The 16113-nt window shown below is 42.0% G+C and overlaps 1 protein-coding gene across 6 annotated transcripts in view; it reads right to left on the bottom strand.

Moving 5' to 3' along the window:
- Nucleotides 1–16113, bottom strand: part of B3GALT1 (beta-1,3-galactosyltransferase 1) — a 393639-nt gene that overhangs the window by 132997 nt on the left and 244529 nt on the right. The gene's annotated exons all lie outside the window — the stretch shown is intronic.

The following is a 16113-nucleotide window of genomic DNA, read 5'->3' as shown; positions in this document are numbered from 1 at the left end:
CCGAGTGACACGGCTGGGGCCGGGGCAAGGGCTGCGTAGGGCACCCAAATGGCTAGGGACAGCCCTGTATTTAAGAAATGCATAGGGGAAACTGAGGCACCCACACAGTATTCAAAGAAAACATTAAGAACAGTCCCACTTGGTCACAGGGTGCCAGAGGGTTTGCAGTGTTCTGGAATGTATTTGGTACCAGAGAGGTGAGATTTATTTGTGCAGCCTCCCCTTGGTGTTCTTTCCGATCTTTAACAAGGCCAGAAGATTATTAACCTAGGAGTACTATTGTCACCGACCAAAAGCTAGATGTTTACTTGAACCATTAGGCAACTGTTAAACTGGAACTAATCCAGTCTCTGATAGAGGTTCCTACTTATCTGAAGAATGGTGAGTCCCTTTAAACTATAACAAAATTGGATGGTTCTATTAAACAAGTGATGTTCAAAAAACTTAGTATTTATCAGTGTCAGAATACACATTTTTAAACATAAAAAAATCCCTTGACTTACATTATTTTTCCTGATATAAGGTATCTGAGAGAGTCAGTTGGCAACGGTTGTTGCAAGGACAGGTTCCTGGGTTAGTGATTTTTGTGTGTGGTGTATGGTTGCTGGTGAGTATTTGCTTCAGGTTGGGGGGCTGTATGTAAGCAAGGACTGGCCTGTCTCCCAAGATCTGTGAGAGTGATGGGTCATCCTTCAGGATAGGTTGTAGATCCTTGATGATGCATTGGAGAGGTTTTAGTTGGGGGCTACAGGTGATGGCTAGTGGCGTTCTGTTATTTTTTTTGTTGGGCCTGTCCTGTAGTAGGTGACTTCTGGGTACTCTTCTGGCTCTGTCAATCTGTTTCTTCACTTCAGCAGGTGGGTATTGTAGTTGTAAGAACATTTGATAGAGATCTTGTAGGTGTTTGTCTCTGTCTGAGGGGTTGGAGAAAATGCATTTGTATCGTAGAGCTTGGCTGTAGACAATGGATCACGTGGTGTGGTCTGGATGAAAGCTGGAGGCATGTAGGTAGGAATAGCGGTCAGTAGGTTTCCGGTATAGGGTGGTGGTTGTGACCGTTGCTTATTAGCACTGTAGTGTCATCAAGGATCTACAACCTATCCTGAAGGATGACCCATAACTCTCACAGATCTTGGGAGACAGGCCAGTCCTTGCTTACAGACAGCCCCCCAACTTGAAGCAAATACTTACCAGCAGTCACACATCACACAACAAAAACACTGACCCAGGAACCTATCCTTGCAACAAAGCCCATTGCCAACTGTGTCCACATATCTATTCAGGGGACACCATCATAGGGCCTAATCACATCAGCCACACTATCAGAGGCTCGTTCACCTGCACATCTACCAATGTGATATATGCCAGCAATGCCCCTCTGCCATGTACATTGGCCAAACTGGACAGTCTCTACGTAAAAGAATAAATGGACACAAATCAAACGTCAAGAATTGTAACATTCAAAAACCAGTCGGAGAACACTTCAATCTCTCTGGTCACTCGATTACAGACCTAAAAGTGGCAATTCTTCAATAAAAAAAGTTCAAAAACAGACTCCAACGAGAGACTGCTGAATTGGAATTAATTTGCAAACTGGACACCATTAAATTAGGCTTGAATAAAGTCTGGGAGTGGATGTGTCATTACACAAAGTAAAACTATTTCCCCATGTTTATTCCCCCCCCCTTACTGTTCCTCACATGTTCTTGTCAACTGCTGGAAATGGCCCACCTTGATTATCACTACAAAAGGTTTCCCCCCTCCCCAGGCTCTCCTGCTGGTAATAGTTCATCTTACCTGATCACTCTTGTTATAGTGTATATGGTAACACCCATTAATTCATGTTCTCTGTGTATATAAAATCTCCTCACTGTACTTTTCACTGCATGCATCCAATGAAGTGAGCTGTAACTAATGAAAGCTTATGCTCAAATAAATTGGTTAGTCTCTAAGGTGCCACAAGTACTCCTTTTCTTTTTGGGGATACAGACTAACATGGCTGCTACTCTGAAACCAAATAAATGAGAAAACATAGTGTTTAAAGAAGATGTTTTGTGCTCCAAAGGTCATTTAAGACATCCCAAACACTTATTTCATGGTTATGGAGAATGAAGTAAAAGATACCCATATGTTAGGGTCTGAGAACTTTCTGGCTGTATGTAGAACTATGTATTTGCTCCCACTACATTATGCTCCGCATAATAAAGGGTTGTGGTTCTAATGATGGCAATTATAGCACTAGAGAGCTTGGCTCTTGAAGATGGTGTCATAAAGAGAGTATTGCCTGTATTACCCATTCTGATTGTCTTTAATTAAACAGGAGAAACAAAAATAGGAACAACAAGGAAAACAAGCACATTACTTTACAGACTCCCTTAGGATTATGGTCCTGATCCAAACCCCATCAAGTCAATGGGAGTGTTGACCTCAGTGTAAAGTGCCATCCAGGAGAATTTGAGACTGGTGAGGAGCAGGGATGGGGCCAGTGGACCCACAGTTACTTGGAAGTACTGTCCATTCCTCCCCAGAAGGTGACTGCAGCACTGAAGGCCTGAGTGGCTCTGCTGCTGTATAAGAGACTAGGGAGGAGCTCATAACCACCAGCACCCATGCTGGCTAGTCAAGCTGTGCTCTGGGTGTAGGACCTCTCCTCCCAATAAAACAAAACACAGGGACAACGCAAAGAACCCCAAAATTCCTTTGTTCTTGTTACAAAGTCCAAAATGCCCTAATGCTATGTCCCTTAATGATGTCTATATGGGATGTGTAAGTTAATATCACATGATTTAAAAATACTTGCCCAGTCTTAATCTCTTGACCTTCACTTTTTCTTAGATGTCTTTCTGCTCTTCCCTTGCTCCTTCATATACCTAGCACATTTCAGATTCTCTTCTCATTTCTACTCAGCTTAACCGTTTCATTTCAAAAACAATTTTTGGTTCCCAAAAGTGCGGGCTAAGACTTTTATGATTAAACTTTTCTGACATCATTTCTTATGGATTTTTTCTGATGCTACTTTCACATTTCATACTAGAGTAATGATACCCCTGGCTCGTTTGTCAGTGGGGACTGAACCATGCGAATTCTGAATTTAAAAGCATGAACCTCTGCTGCTTGAGCTAAAGGACTAGGTCCATTAGGAGACTTGTGAAACTCTTAATATGGTCCAGGCATTAGTGGGGGATAAAGCCATATACTGGGTTACTGTGGATTAAACAAAGTTCAGACACTGGAGGGGAACAAAGATGCACCTCACTAGTGTGTTACATACTCCCCTGGCCAGGGAAGATTGTCCTGAGCATCAGAGATTCACATCATTGCATATCCTTGTAAAGGCCACCAATTGCAATGCTATCCTTGGTTGAATCATCTGCTAGAGTTGCACCTGGGACTTCTTGAACTAAAAGCATGAGCCTCTAGTGTTTGAAAAAAATGACCAAGTTCATTAAAGTGGCAGAGGAAGCAGACATATAAAGCTACTCTCATGGGTCAAGTGTACATTTGTCCTTCTCTAATGGCTGGATTACACAGGCTTGAGTACACTATTGTGACTAAGCTAATGGACCTGCTCCTTTAGGTCATGCATGCTCACATTTTTACATCCAGAAGTCCTGTGTTTGGTCCTTGCAGATGACCCACTCAGGGTAATCTTTACATCAGTACCGAACAGTTATAAGCAAAGTTTTAAACTTATTGTTTTAAGCTTATTTCAGCTTTTTAGCACTCTATACCTCCCAGTAAATGTTATCCACCTGTACACGGATGAAGTTTAACTTCAAGCAGTTTTTTTCCCCAGTGTAATTGTTAATTTTTATATTGTGTAAATGGACAATATATGACATGGTTTCTTTGTTAGTTCTGAGCTACTGACATCACTACTAAGTAATGACTTGAAACTACAGCATGAAAACTGCATGACAATGCAGCCACACACTATCCTATGAAATGCTTTTTAGAATGAATTAGAACTGACAATGCCAGAAAAGAGGCTATATGTGCTGGAGGTTCCTGTAAGGAAAGCCGGACCAAGGCAGGGTGGATAAAGGGAAATAGGAGAAAGAAGAAAAGAACCCCAGACAAAATTGTGTATGAAGGCAAGATTGATGGATGCTGGTGAGTGTTGGGCCTTTGTGAGTGCTGGTGAGTGTTGGATTGTTGTTGGGAGAGAGAAAAGAACTAATTCAGAAGTGACAATGAAGATAAGAGGATAAAACTCAAATCATCCACAATGTTGTTCAAATACACATCTGGAGCCCTGTACTGTAAATGGTCCTTTGTTTTTTGTTTTATTTTTTTCCCCCTAGAACCAATATGGTAAAATGCACATTTTCTCATATTTAAAAAACAAAGGTCTACTGGTTCGCAGTGGTTGCTCCTCAATTTAGATGTATTTTACACTTTAACAATATGTACCCAGTAACATTCCTGTCTCTGAGAATTCATATAAGTTCTCTGAGCATTTGTGTTACTCATAAAGTGTAAACACAATATTGATATTCTGTCTGTGCACTATGAATCTGAACTTAAAAGAGCTAGTTGGAAGCTTTTCATCAATTTTTTTTAACAGAAAATATCATTTTCATCAAAATTGAAACATTCCCATGGGAAACATTTTCATTCTGGAAAACTTGCATTTCAGGAAATTCTGAAATGAAATTTCAGATTTTTAAAAATATTTTTACATTGTTTCAAAACATCAGTTTGTAGTAGTGCATATTATGCGCTAATACTAACATGTCATATAATAGTTGAAATATTCTATTTTTATTTTATTTTTAAAACCACTACGGACAGCTGCTACTTAGTACTGACAAACATTTTATCATGTTTTCTAGATCAAAGTGTTTCCTGTTTGTGTTGCAATGAAACAATGTGATGAAAGTGTGCTACTATTACTGGCATATTATGAAATAATATAAAAATGAGAACCCATAAAATACAATGTCAAAACAAAATTTCTAAATGTCAAAATGAAATTGAGTTTCATCCAGCACTAGTACATATATCAGCTGGTTATTCTCAGCAGATTGGCTAAAAGTCCACTTAGACTCTAAATGGTGAAGGCCTGATTTTTAAAACTGCACACCTGACTTGCCCATGCACTCACATTTGCATGTATTAATGTGCAGTTAGATGTATATCTGATTAGCACGTGTAGTTAAGATAATTACCTTTGCAAGTCAGGTTCACAACTGCATGTACACAGTTTTAAAAATCAGGACCCATACTGTTGACAGAATTTAAAGAAGGAGAATGGATCATTCTATAATACTGTGTAAAATTTAAAAGGCTTTATGACCCTTGGATTCATATTTGTTGACTCCACTTCTATGGACTTCATTCATTCCTGAACTGTATTTAATATTCAATGTAATTCTAATTTGTATGTAGATTGACATAGCTATGAACAAAATGAAAACGAAATTGTCACTGGGGATGCTGACTAATTTATGTTTAAGTAATTTGTGATCCACATTGCTTGGATTTTAATTCCAATTGACATACATTATTTTAGAACATGGGCAATAGGTTTATTAAGGCTCCCCCTCCCACCAATGTTTTTCCTGGAGTGGGACCCATGTGTCTGAATGTAAAAATGTCACTTGCTCCAACCAGCCCTGACAGAATATATACCAGAGACACTTACCTCTCTGAAGCAAGGCTCATAAATTTGGGTTAACTCTAATGGGAGCATGCAGTTTTTAATCAATACTTTTATTATGAGTTACTATTCTCCCTCCCCACCAGATATAACCCTTCCCAAACCCCCATCCGTCCACAGGGTTAGAAACTGCTTATGCTTTGCTAGAACATTAAAACCGCCCTGTGGCTGGATGGACAAGTGAGTTCTTTAAGGCTCAGATACTTTCCCATAAGTACTAGCTATGTGTTAGAGCAATACCCAGGCAGGTAGTCGCATCATTTCAATGGCACTTCTTCTTTTAAGTGACCAGAAAAAAATCTAAGAATGCATAATATTTCTAGCTTGATAATTAAGCCAGCCTTAGCCAATATTTTTTTCATGTAATTTATTAAAATGTCTTTATCCTAGCATTTCCATTTCTTCTCATCTGCTGAAGAAAAGCTAGGGTACACTTGGCCTTAGTGCTCAGTTGGCCAGACTATAATGCACAGGCCTACACTGGAGAGATGCAGAGCCATATTGCCAAAAGGGAAGCACTGACCGGCATTGTGCCACAGCAAGTCAGAGATTTCTTGTGCACAAGAGGACAGCAGCATCTCTTACAACTGTCTGTGGGGCGCAGTACATGTTGGTCCTTTTGCTGCTTTCCACTCCCACAGGCTGGTGCAGAGAGAGAAAGGTAGGGGCATTTTATGGGGCCCTACCGGGGAGCACTCACTACATGGTCAGCCACTGGATGGGTATGCAGAGGAGAGGTGAGGTGAGGCATATATATACTGCCTTCTCTGTCCTCCCCCACTTGCCCATTCTGGTTGCCAAAATTTGGGATTGTTCCCATTAAAAAACTTGTTTGGCCCATTTTATAAGATGCTAAGTTCATATCCAAGCTTCTCCAGAGTTCAGGGGTACTCAGGTCTGGGGTCTTGGTTCAAGTCCATCTCTATTTTATTGCAGCCGCTTACAGCCCCATGCGCTGCTTGCCAAGGGATCATCATGTATGACTGCCGTGTTCACACCTCCCTAGATCTGGCTGTTTATATATACCGGATAACTGTTAACATGTCACAATAGTTTGAATAGCACCAGAAGAAGACAGCGGTAGGCAGAGAACAAATTTTCAATGTTAAAGTTAAATTGTACTTCAGCATAGGCTAGATCTGTCCTGGCATTAGTGCTAAGATAAGAGCATGAGAACTTGCCAGAACTGATCAAGCCTTTTGTTCGTCATATCCAGAATCCTGCTTCTGGCAGTGGCCAATACCTGGGTGCTACTCAGCAATTAAGAGACTGTTGGCGCTGGATATAAAAGTTGCTCCCATGATTGATAGGAGGCTGCTGGACTTGGAAGTGTTGGGGAATGCCACTCGTTTGTTATACATTCAGCCCTCAACTTGAGAAGTTGAATTACCTAGCCACTATGATAATAGAACTTGTCCTATGTTTCTTTTCAATCATAATAGCTTCATTAAATAAAACATTCTTTCTCTGACATTCCTTTTCATGGTACTGTAATTCAATTAACGACCCCCCCCTTACAGCTAGTCATAATATTTACAATGAACAAAAAAAAAAGCCCTTTTTCTCTGTAAAAATTGAGTGAAAATGGACTATGATTTTGACATCTTTATTTGCTGCTGACAATTATTTGTACACTTCATCCAGACAATTATCAGCCGCTAGATAGCTAATTTAGTATGTGTCAGGGTCTTTGTTATATACCATTTGCTATTTGAGTTGGGTAATGGGGGATCAAAGCCACATAGTGTGATATTTTTTTAATAGGTGTGAAGAAGTATCTTGCATGAACGTGCGTATTCATGTGAGAACAAAAGCATTTACATGTGAACTAGCGTATATGCACAAATACAAGCTTCCTTCTAACGTCCGTGTGTGGACAAAGCTTGATCCACTTGGTCAAGAGCAGCGAATAAAAGGAGGTTGTTTTGTTGAATTATATATTCAAAAGTACTGTCCCTAGACTTCTCCCAGATGTATTCCTGTTCCTTATGTACAGCAGCAATGTGAGTGTCTGGTCTCATCTGCTGTTGTAAATCGAAAGTACACTATAGCAACTATTTTAATTGCGTTTCTAGTGGTAGAAGGTTGCCTGTGAAGAACAGTTAGAGTATAGTATAGGAAAAAGGACAACGTACTTATTATAATGAATAACTGAAACTTTCATTTCTTAAAACAATTTTTTTTCTTCTGCTTACTACTGAGCAAAATAAAATCATGTAAAAAAAGCAAACGATACTTTACACCATGAAAGAACAATGCTACATCATATGTTAATTTTTATTTTATTGGGATATTAAATATTGGCATCCTACTTTTAAGTAACTCTGAGCTCTCAAGAATCTTGGATGTGGACTAATTTATTACACTATGTGAATGGGTGACAGGTGTACATCAGGTCCTGATTCTGACTGAAACCTCTCAATTGTCATCTTCCTGTCCCTTAGTCATCTCATCTGACAAAATTAGGTAAAAAGTTACTTATATCCTGCAAATGAGGTGAGCAGAGCAGAATAAGTAAGTTACTAAAACTTAAACCTTTAATTTTTCAGGAAGTTTGACAGTTTTTAATAATGTGTAAACCACAAAAGGGTTAATATTAGAAAACATGTCGGCAGTTAGATGTTAAAGTTTTTTACGTCTTGTGTTTAAAGAACAACACTGTTTCTGAATTGGTTAAAATATTTAGACTTGAAACTTAAGCTTTGAATATGTATAATAGGTACTTTCCATAACTTTTTTTTTATGTAATGACTAGGATATCTAGTCCATTGATTTCAATAGAATTGCTCAAGCAATGATGTTACCCAGGTATAAGGCACAGAAAACTGTCTAACAACGTTGTTTATAGTGCATTTTAGTAGTAGTTTAGACCACTGATGCACTAGTCTCACAAAAATACAAAGGTAATTAAATTCACAATGTTAAAAATAATGTTTAGCATCTGACACAAAGTGCTAAAGGCTTCAGAGATAATATTTATTGTTGTGTCTACAGATTGGCAAATGTATGGAAATTATTTGCTAGCATGTTTGCTGCCTTTGAATAGTTATTGATTCAGCATACCCCTTGGTGTTTTGCTTTTTCTTGAACTTTTATGGGAAGAGGTATCTGTTTGCACAAATGTTGGGATATAGCTTTTTTTCATGCAAAGTACCTGTATTCACAAGCAAACAAGAATATTTGCTACTTGTGATGGAAGTACTCATGCCCTGTTAAATAGTTTCAGTCATCTGGTTAGCAGAAATAATACCATATGATTTGGGTGATCAATAGCAAACCATAAGTAATAAATTGTCAAAGGCCTAGCTGAAGCACATAATTAGCAACATTTTAAAACTTGGGTGGCTGCCTTCAGTTTGACTTCCCTTGCTTTTGGTCTTACTTTTCAGCTGGTTCTGCTGTACTTTCACAGTCTCTGGCTGACAAAAATCAATTTTGAAAGATCTCATTTTAAAAATGTTATGGGGCCCCATGTGGGGAGTTGTGTATGTGCAAGCCTGGTGGATCAAAGTATCAGCTGGTATAAGTCTGCAGAGCTTTGCTGATTTACACCAGTTGAAGCTCTTGCCCAGCATGTTTACGGACCCATTCATTGGTACAATTACCATTGTGTTCTTGTAGGAACAATTCCATAATTTTCACGGTGCTACAGTGCATTGTTCTGAGGCATGGGCAGGCAAACTTTTTGGCCTGAGGGCCACATCAGGGTTTCCAAAATTGTATGGAGGGCTGGTTAAGGGAGGCTGTCTCCCCGCAAACAGCCAGTCATGGCCTGGCCCCCGCCTCCTATCTGACCCCTCCCCGGCCCCCCGCTTCTCGCCCCCTGACAGCTTCCCCCAGGACTCCTGCCCCATCCACCCCTCCCCCCGCTCCCTGTCCCCTGACCACCCCCGGAACCCCTGCCCCTGACTGCCCCCTGCTGCCCCATCCAACTCCCCTGTTCCCCACCCTCTGACTGCCCTGACCCCTATCCACACTCCCGCCCCCTGACCACCACCCCCAACTCCCCTGCCCTCTATCCAGCCCCCCCTGCTCCCTGCCCCCTACCCCCTTACCGCGCTGTCTGGAGCACTGGTGGCTGGCGGCGCTACAGCCGTGCCGGCCAGAACACTGGGTCAGGCCACGGCTCTGCAACTGCGTTGCCTGGCCACCCAGAGCATTGTGCCAGCGGCGCCCTGAGGTTGTGGGGGAGTGGGGACAGCGGGGGGAGCAGCCGGGAGTGAGCCTCCTGGGCCAGGAGCTCAGGGGCCAGGCAGGAGGGTCCCACAGGCTGGATGTGACCCGCAGGCCGTAGTTTGCCCACCTCTGTTCTGAGGCATACCTGGTTTTATTCCTTGACTAGTACGAAAGTCTTTCACCTCTATTATTTCAATCTACCCCAGTTTCATAGTGACCAAAAGTCTTTTTCATGTAATGGCTGTTCTGTAGGCCTGTGTGAAACAAGCTGGCTCTCTCTGTTCAGCTCCTCCTGGAGAGCCTACATGACAAGAGCTGTAAAAACTGACCTAGCTTAGCACATTTTTGGGCTCCTTTTCAGAGAAACTAAAGATTAAAAGGATATTAAAACTGAAACCTCAGACAACTAACCATGGTCCCTTCAGAGCAGTGAAGAGGCATAGCAGGAAGGTGTAGTGGAGGTGTCGTGCTTCCTGTTCCATTTAGTATCTGTTCTGCAGAATAGAGTTCTCCATATATATATAAAATCCTGAATGCATATTGCCATGGGCGGTGCGTAACGGAGGCTCGGCGAGGAGGCTAAGCCTCTCCAAACCTCATACCGTGAGGGAGGGGGGAGTGGCAGATTACTGCATGGGCACGTGCCCAGAGGCCCCAGCCAATTTGGGGCCCCCAGAAAAATGTGCCCCTGCCATGACCCTGGGGCTGGAGGAGTGCTTGCTCCGTGCCGGGGAGCTTTTCTGGTCTCGGGTCAGCAGCAGAGGGGGAGGAGGGAAAAAAGGAGTGTGGGATGGGGCCTCAGGGGAAGAGGCGGAATGGGGGCAGGGCTGCAGGAAGGGGGCAGAACAGGGGTCGGGCTGTGGATTGAACAGGGGCAGGGCTGTGGGGAAGGGGCAGAAGGAAGGAGGGCTTTTGGCTTTCAGCCTCCCCTGGCCGGGGCCACGGGGGTCTGGGAACAGCAAGTGGGGGCGTGGCCTTGGCCAGAAGAGGGTTGGAGCAGAGGGCTAGCCTCCCCAAGGGGAAGCTTCCCTTCTATATTGCTGCTTGGAAATCAGCAAGTAAGCCACTACAAGATGCTTAGGCACTACTGGACAAGTGCTGATCATACATCTCTTTCTCATGCATCTCTTTAATATGCAGAGTATACAATTGTACTGTATGACATCTTTTCTAGATATATAAAGGTGCCTATTTTAACAATATAAGGGGGGGAAATACCAGACTTGACAGGACATGAACAACTGTGTGTTCCTAACCAAAATGATAAAATCAGCCCCAGAATTACTGCTTTCTGGATGCTGTAATTCCAAGAAAGACAGAACAGTACCGTTGATTAGTTTATACACGAGCAGGAAGGGGTAATAACTAAGGCTATGTCTACACTACACACCTTTTAGCGACACAGCTGTGCCGCTACAGCCGTGTCACTAAAAGGCACTTTTTGTTGGCAAAACTTTTGTCTTTCGAAGGGGCGAGGGCAGGTGTGTGCTTTTGTCGTTCAGGTTCCAGTGTAGACAAAGCATAACTGACATGCTAGTAGGATTTTTTTTTAAACTGCTTGCTCAAGTGTAATCTAAATGTAGAACTTTTTCAAAATCATGTATAAGAGGTGTATACACTAACCCCATTATTTCTTAATAGGATTTGCATGTATGCCTGCTACTCTCCACTTTGAAAATGTACCCTATAGGTCTAAAACCCATCTGCTTTTTTTGCAAATTGATTTCCAGAATAATCCATAGATGTACAAATATGTTCTTGCATATAAATTAGCTTTCAATATGTGTCATGCACTCTGAGTCTTGCTCCTTGTTAGTTTTCAGTAAACAATGTCCCTGTGCCTAGGGATGCTATAACAAAGTAGTGAAAATGGCTGGTATTCTAACTATGTTATAGTCCCTCTCTAAGTGGTTCAGCATTTTTATTTTGGTAAACTGTCTAGGATAAAAACTTACATGTATTTAAAAAAATCTCAAAAATTCACCCGTATATAATCTCAAAAGTGTGTGAACAGATAAATTCTAGTACAAAATCATAGAATCCTAGAACTGGAAGGGACCTTGAGAGGTCATCTAGTCCAGCCCCTGCACTTGTGGCAGGACTAAGTATTATCTAGACATTCCTGATAGGTGTTTGTCTAACCTGCTGTCAGGGTTCCTTCCCGACTCTGAACTCTGAGGTACAGATGTGGGGACCCGCATGAAAGACCCCCTAAGCTTATTTCTACCAGCTTAGGTTAAAAACTTCCCCAAGCCACAAATCCTTTCCTTGTCCTTGGATGGTACTGCTGCCACCACCAAGTGAGTTAGACAAAGATTCAGGAAAAGGACCACTTGGAGTTCCTATTTCCCCAAAATATCCTCCCAAGCCCCTTCACCCCCTTTCCTGGGGAGGCTTGAGAATAATATACCAACCAAAAGGTTAACCAAGTGAGCACAGACCAGACCCTTGGTTCTCAAAAGAAGAACTTTATTATAAAGAAAAAAGTTAAAAGAAGCACCTCTGTAAAATCAGGATGGAAGGTAATTTTACAGGGTAATAAAAAGATTTAAAACACAGAGGATTCCCCTCTAGGCTCAACTTTAAAGTTACAAAAAACAGGAATAAACCTCCCTCTTAGCACAGGGAAAATTCATAAATTAAAACAAAATATAATCTAATGCATTTCCTTGCTATTACTTACAATTTCTGTAATTTTAGATGTATCATTTCAGTAGGAGCTGGATTACCTGCTTGGTCTCTCTCTTTGTCTCAAGAGAGAGCACAAACAAAACCTTTCCTCATCCCCGAGATTTGAAAGTATCTTCTTTCCCCATTGGTCCTTCTAATCAGATGCCAACCAGGTTATTTGAGCTTCTTAACCATTTACAGGTAAAGGAGGGATTTTATGCTACCCTTATCTGTATGTTTATGACACCTGCTCTTAAAAATCTCCAATGATGGAGACTCCACAATCTCCCTAGGCAATTTATTCCAGTGCTTAACCACCCTGACAGTGAGGAAGTTTTTCCTAATGTCCAACCTAAACCTCCTTTGCTGCAATCTAAGCCCATTGCTTCTTGTCCTATCCTAAGAGGTTAAGAAAAAAGAATTTTCTTCCTCCTCCTTCTAACAACATTTTACATACTTGAAAACTGTTATCATATCCCCTCCCAGTCTTCTCTTTCAGACTAAACAAACCCAATTTTTTCAATCTTCCCTCATAGGTCATGTTTTCTAGACCTTTAATCATTTTGTCACGCTTCTCTAGACTCTCTCCAATTTCTCTACATCCTTCCTGAAATGTGGCACTCAGCACCGGACACAATACTCCAGTTGAGGCCTAATCAGCGTGGAGTAGAGTGGAAGAATTAGTTCTTGTGTCTTGCTTACAACACTCCTGCTAATACATCCCAGAATGATGTTCGCTTTTTTTGCAACAGCGTTACTGTTGACTCATATTTAGCTTGTGGTCCACTATGGCCCCCAGATCCCTTCACGCAATACTCCTTCCAAGGCAGTTATTTCCCATTTTCTGTGTGTGCAACTGGTTGTTCCTTCCTAAATGGAGTGTTTTCTATTTTTCCTTATTGAATTTCATCCTATTTACTTCAGACCATTTCTTCAGTTTGTCCAGACCATTTTGAATTTTAATCCTATCCTCCAAAGTACTTGCAACCCCTCCTGGCTTGGTATCATCCGCAAACTTTAAGTGTACTCTCTATGCCATTATCTAAACATTGATGAAGATACTGAACAGAACCAGACCCAGAACTGATCCCTGCGGGACCCTGCTCATTTTGCCCTTCCAGCATGACTGTGAACCACTCTGGGAATGGTCTTCCAACCAGTTATGCACCCCCCTTATAGTAGCTCCATCTAGGTTGCATTTCCTTAGTTTGTTTATGAGAAGGTCATGTGAGACAGTATCAAAAGCTTTACTAAAATCAAGATATACTACATCTACCACTCCCCCCTACCCCCAAGGCTTTTTACCCAGTCAAAGAAAGCTATCAGGTTGGTTTGACACGATTTGTTTTTGACAAATCAATGCTGACTGTTACTTATCACCTTATTATCTTCTAGATGTTTGCAAATTGATTGTTTAATTATTTGCTCCATTATTTTTCCGGGTACAGATGTTAAGATGACTGGTCTGTAATTCCCCAAGTTGTCCAAGTAATTTTTAACTTGTTCTTCCCCTATTTTAACCTATTCTGATCCTACCTCATTTTCACTGCCATTCACTATGTTAGACGTCCAATCACCACCAGCTTTCTTGGTGAAAACTGAAACAGAGAAATGATTAAGCACTTCTGCCATTTCCACATTTTCTGTTGTTATTTTTCTCCCTCTTGTTGAGTAACAGGCCTACCTTGTCCTTTGTCTTCCTCTTCCTTCTAATGTATTTGTAGAATGTTTTCTTGTTACCCTTTATGTCTCTAGCTAGTTTGAGCTCGTTTTGTACCTTGGCCCTACATATTTGTATTATTTGTTTATATTCATCCTTTGTAATTTGACCTAGTTTCCACTTTTTGTAGGACTCTTTTTTTAATTTTAGATCATTGAAGATCTCCTGGTTAAGCCAGGGTGGTCCCTTGCCATATTTCCTATCTTTCCTACTCAGTGGGATAGTTTGCTCTTGTGCCCTTAATAATGTCTCTTTGAAAAACTGCCAACTGTCTTCTATTGTTTTTCCCCTTAGCTTGCTTCCCGTGGGATCTAACCTACCAACTAAAGTCTGCCTTCTTGAAATCCATTGTCTTTATTTTGCTGTTCTCCCTTCTACCATTCCTTATCATGGACTCTATCATTTCATGGACATTTTTACCCAAGCTGCCTTCCACTTTCAAATTCTTAAGCAGGTCCTCCTTATTTATCAAAATCAAGTCTAGAACAGCCTCTCCCCAGTAGCTTTCTCCACCTTCTGAAATAAAACATTGTCTCCAATATATTCCAAGAACTTGTTGGATAATCTGTGCCCTGCTGTGTTATTTTCCCAACAGATGTCTGGGTAGTTGAAGTCCCCCATCACCACCAAGTCCTCTGCTTTGGATGATTTTGTTAGCTCTTTAAAAAAAGCCTCGTCCACCTCTTCTTCCTGGCTAGGGGGTCTGTAGCAGACCCCTACCATGACATCACCCTTGTTTTTACCCCTTTTATCCTTACCCAGAGACTTTCAACAAGTCTGTCGCCTACTTCCATCTCCACCTCAGTCCAAGTGTACACATTTTTAATATATAAGGCAACACCTCCTCCCTTTTTCCCCTGCCTGTCCTTCCTGAGCAAGCTGTACCCTTCTATACCAATATTCCAGTCATGCGTATTATCCCACCAGGTCTCTGTGATGCCAACTGTGTCACAGTTGTGTTTATTTACTAGCATTTCGAGTTCTTCCTGCTTATTCCCATTACTTCTCACATTAGTGTACAGACATCTACGATACTGATTTGATTTCTCCCTGCTCCCCAGTTCTGTCTTGTCCCTCCTTTATACCTACTATAACAGCCCATGTTCCCCCTAAATTCCAAATTCCTTCTCCCGGGCCTCCATGTTTTTGGCTTACCTGTGGGCTTTGGTCATCTTTCCCCTTCGAACCTAATTTAAAGCGCTCCTCATTAGGTTAGCCAGTCTTTATCAAAATATGCTCTTCCCCTTCCTCGATAGGTGGACCCCATCTCTGCTCAGCCGTCCTTCTTCTTGGAACAGCATCCCATGGTCAAGGAAGCCGAAGCCCTCCTGGCCACACCATCCTTGCAACCAGGCATTCATCTCCAGGATGCATCTGTCTCTGCCCAGGCCCCTACCCTTGACTGGAAGGATGGAAGAGAGCATCACCTGTGCTCCCAACTCCTTCAACCTTACTCCCAGATCCCTGTAGTCACTTCTGATCTGCAGAGGGTCATACCTGCCAGTATCATGAGTGCCCACATGGATGAGTAGCATGGGGTAGTAGTCAGAGGGCTGGAGGATCCTCGACAATCCCTCCATAACGTCTCGGATACGGGCCTCTGGCAGACAACATACCTCCCAGGATGCCATGTCAGGGCTACAGATGGGTGCCTCCATCCCCCTCAGAAGAGAGTCACCAACCACCACTACCCTACGTTTCCTCCTGAGAGTGGTGGCTGTGATCCTCCCAGCCCTGTGGGGGTGAATGGCTTCTCCTCCTCCTCCTTTTGGGGGTGATTCCTCATCACTTATTGCTAGGGCAGCATATCAGTTTTCCCTCACCATGGTGGGTGGATTGGGAGTAGGGGTGGAGCCAGGGGAGAAAGTAAGTTGGTGACTTACTG

This window comes from Natator depressus, chromosome 11 (assembly GCF_965152275.1).
Source record: "Natator depressus isolate rNatDep1 chromosome 11, rNatDep2.hap1, whole genome shotgun sequence".
Taxonomy (NCBI): Eukaryota; Metazoa; Chordata; order Testudines; family Cheloniidae; genus Natator; species Natator depressus.
Note: the sequence above shows the minus strand (reverse complement) of the source record. Positions and strands in the feature narration are given on the sequence as shown.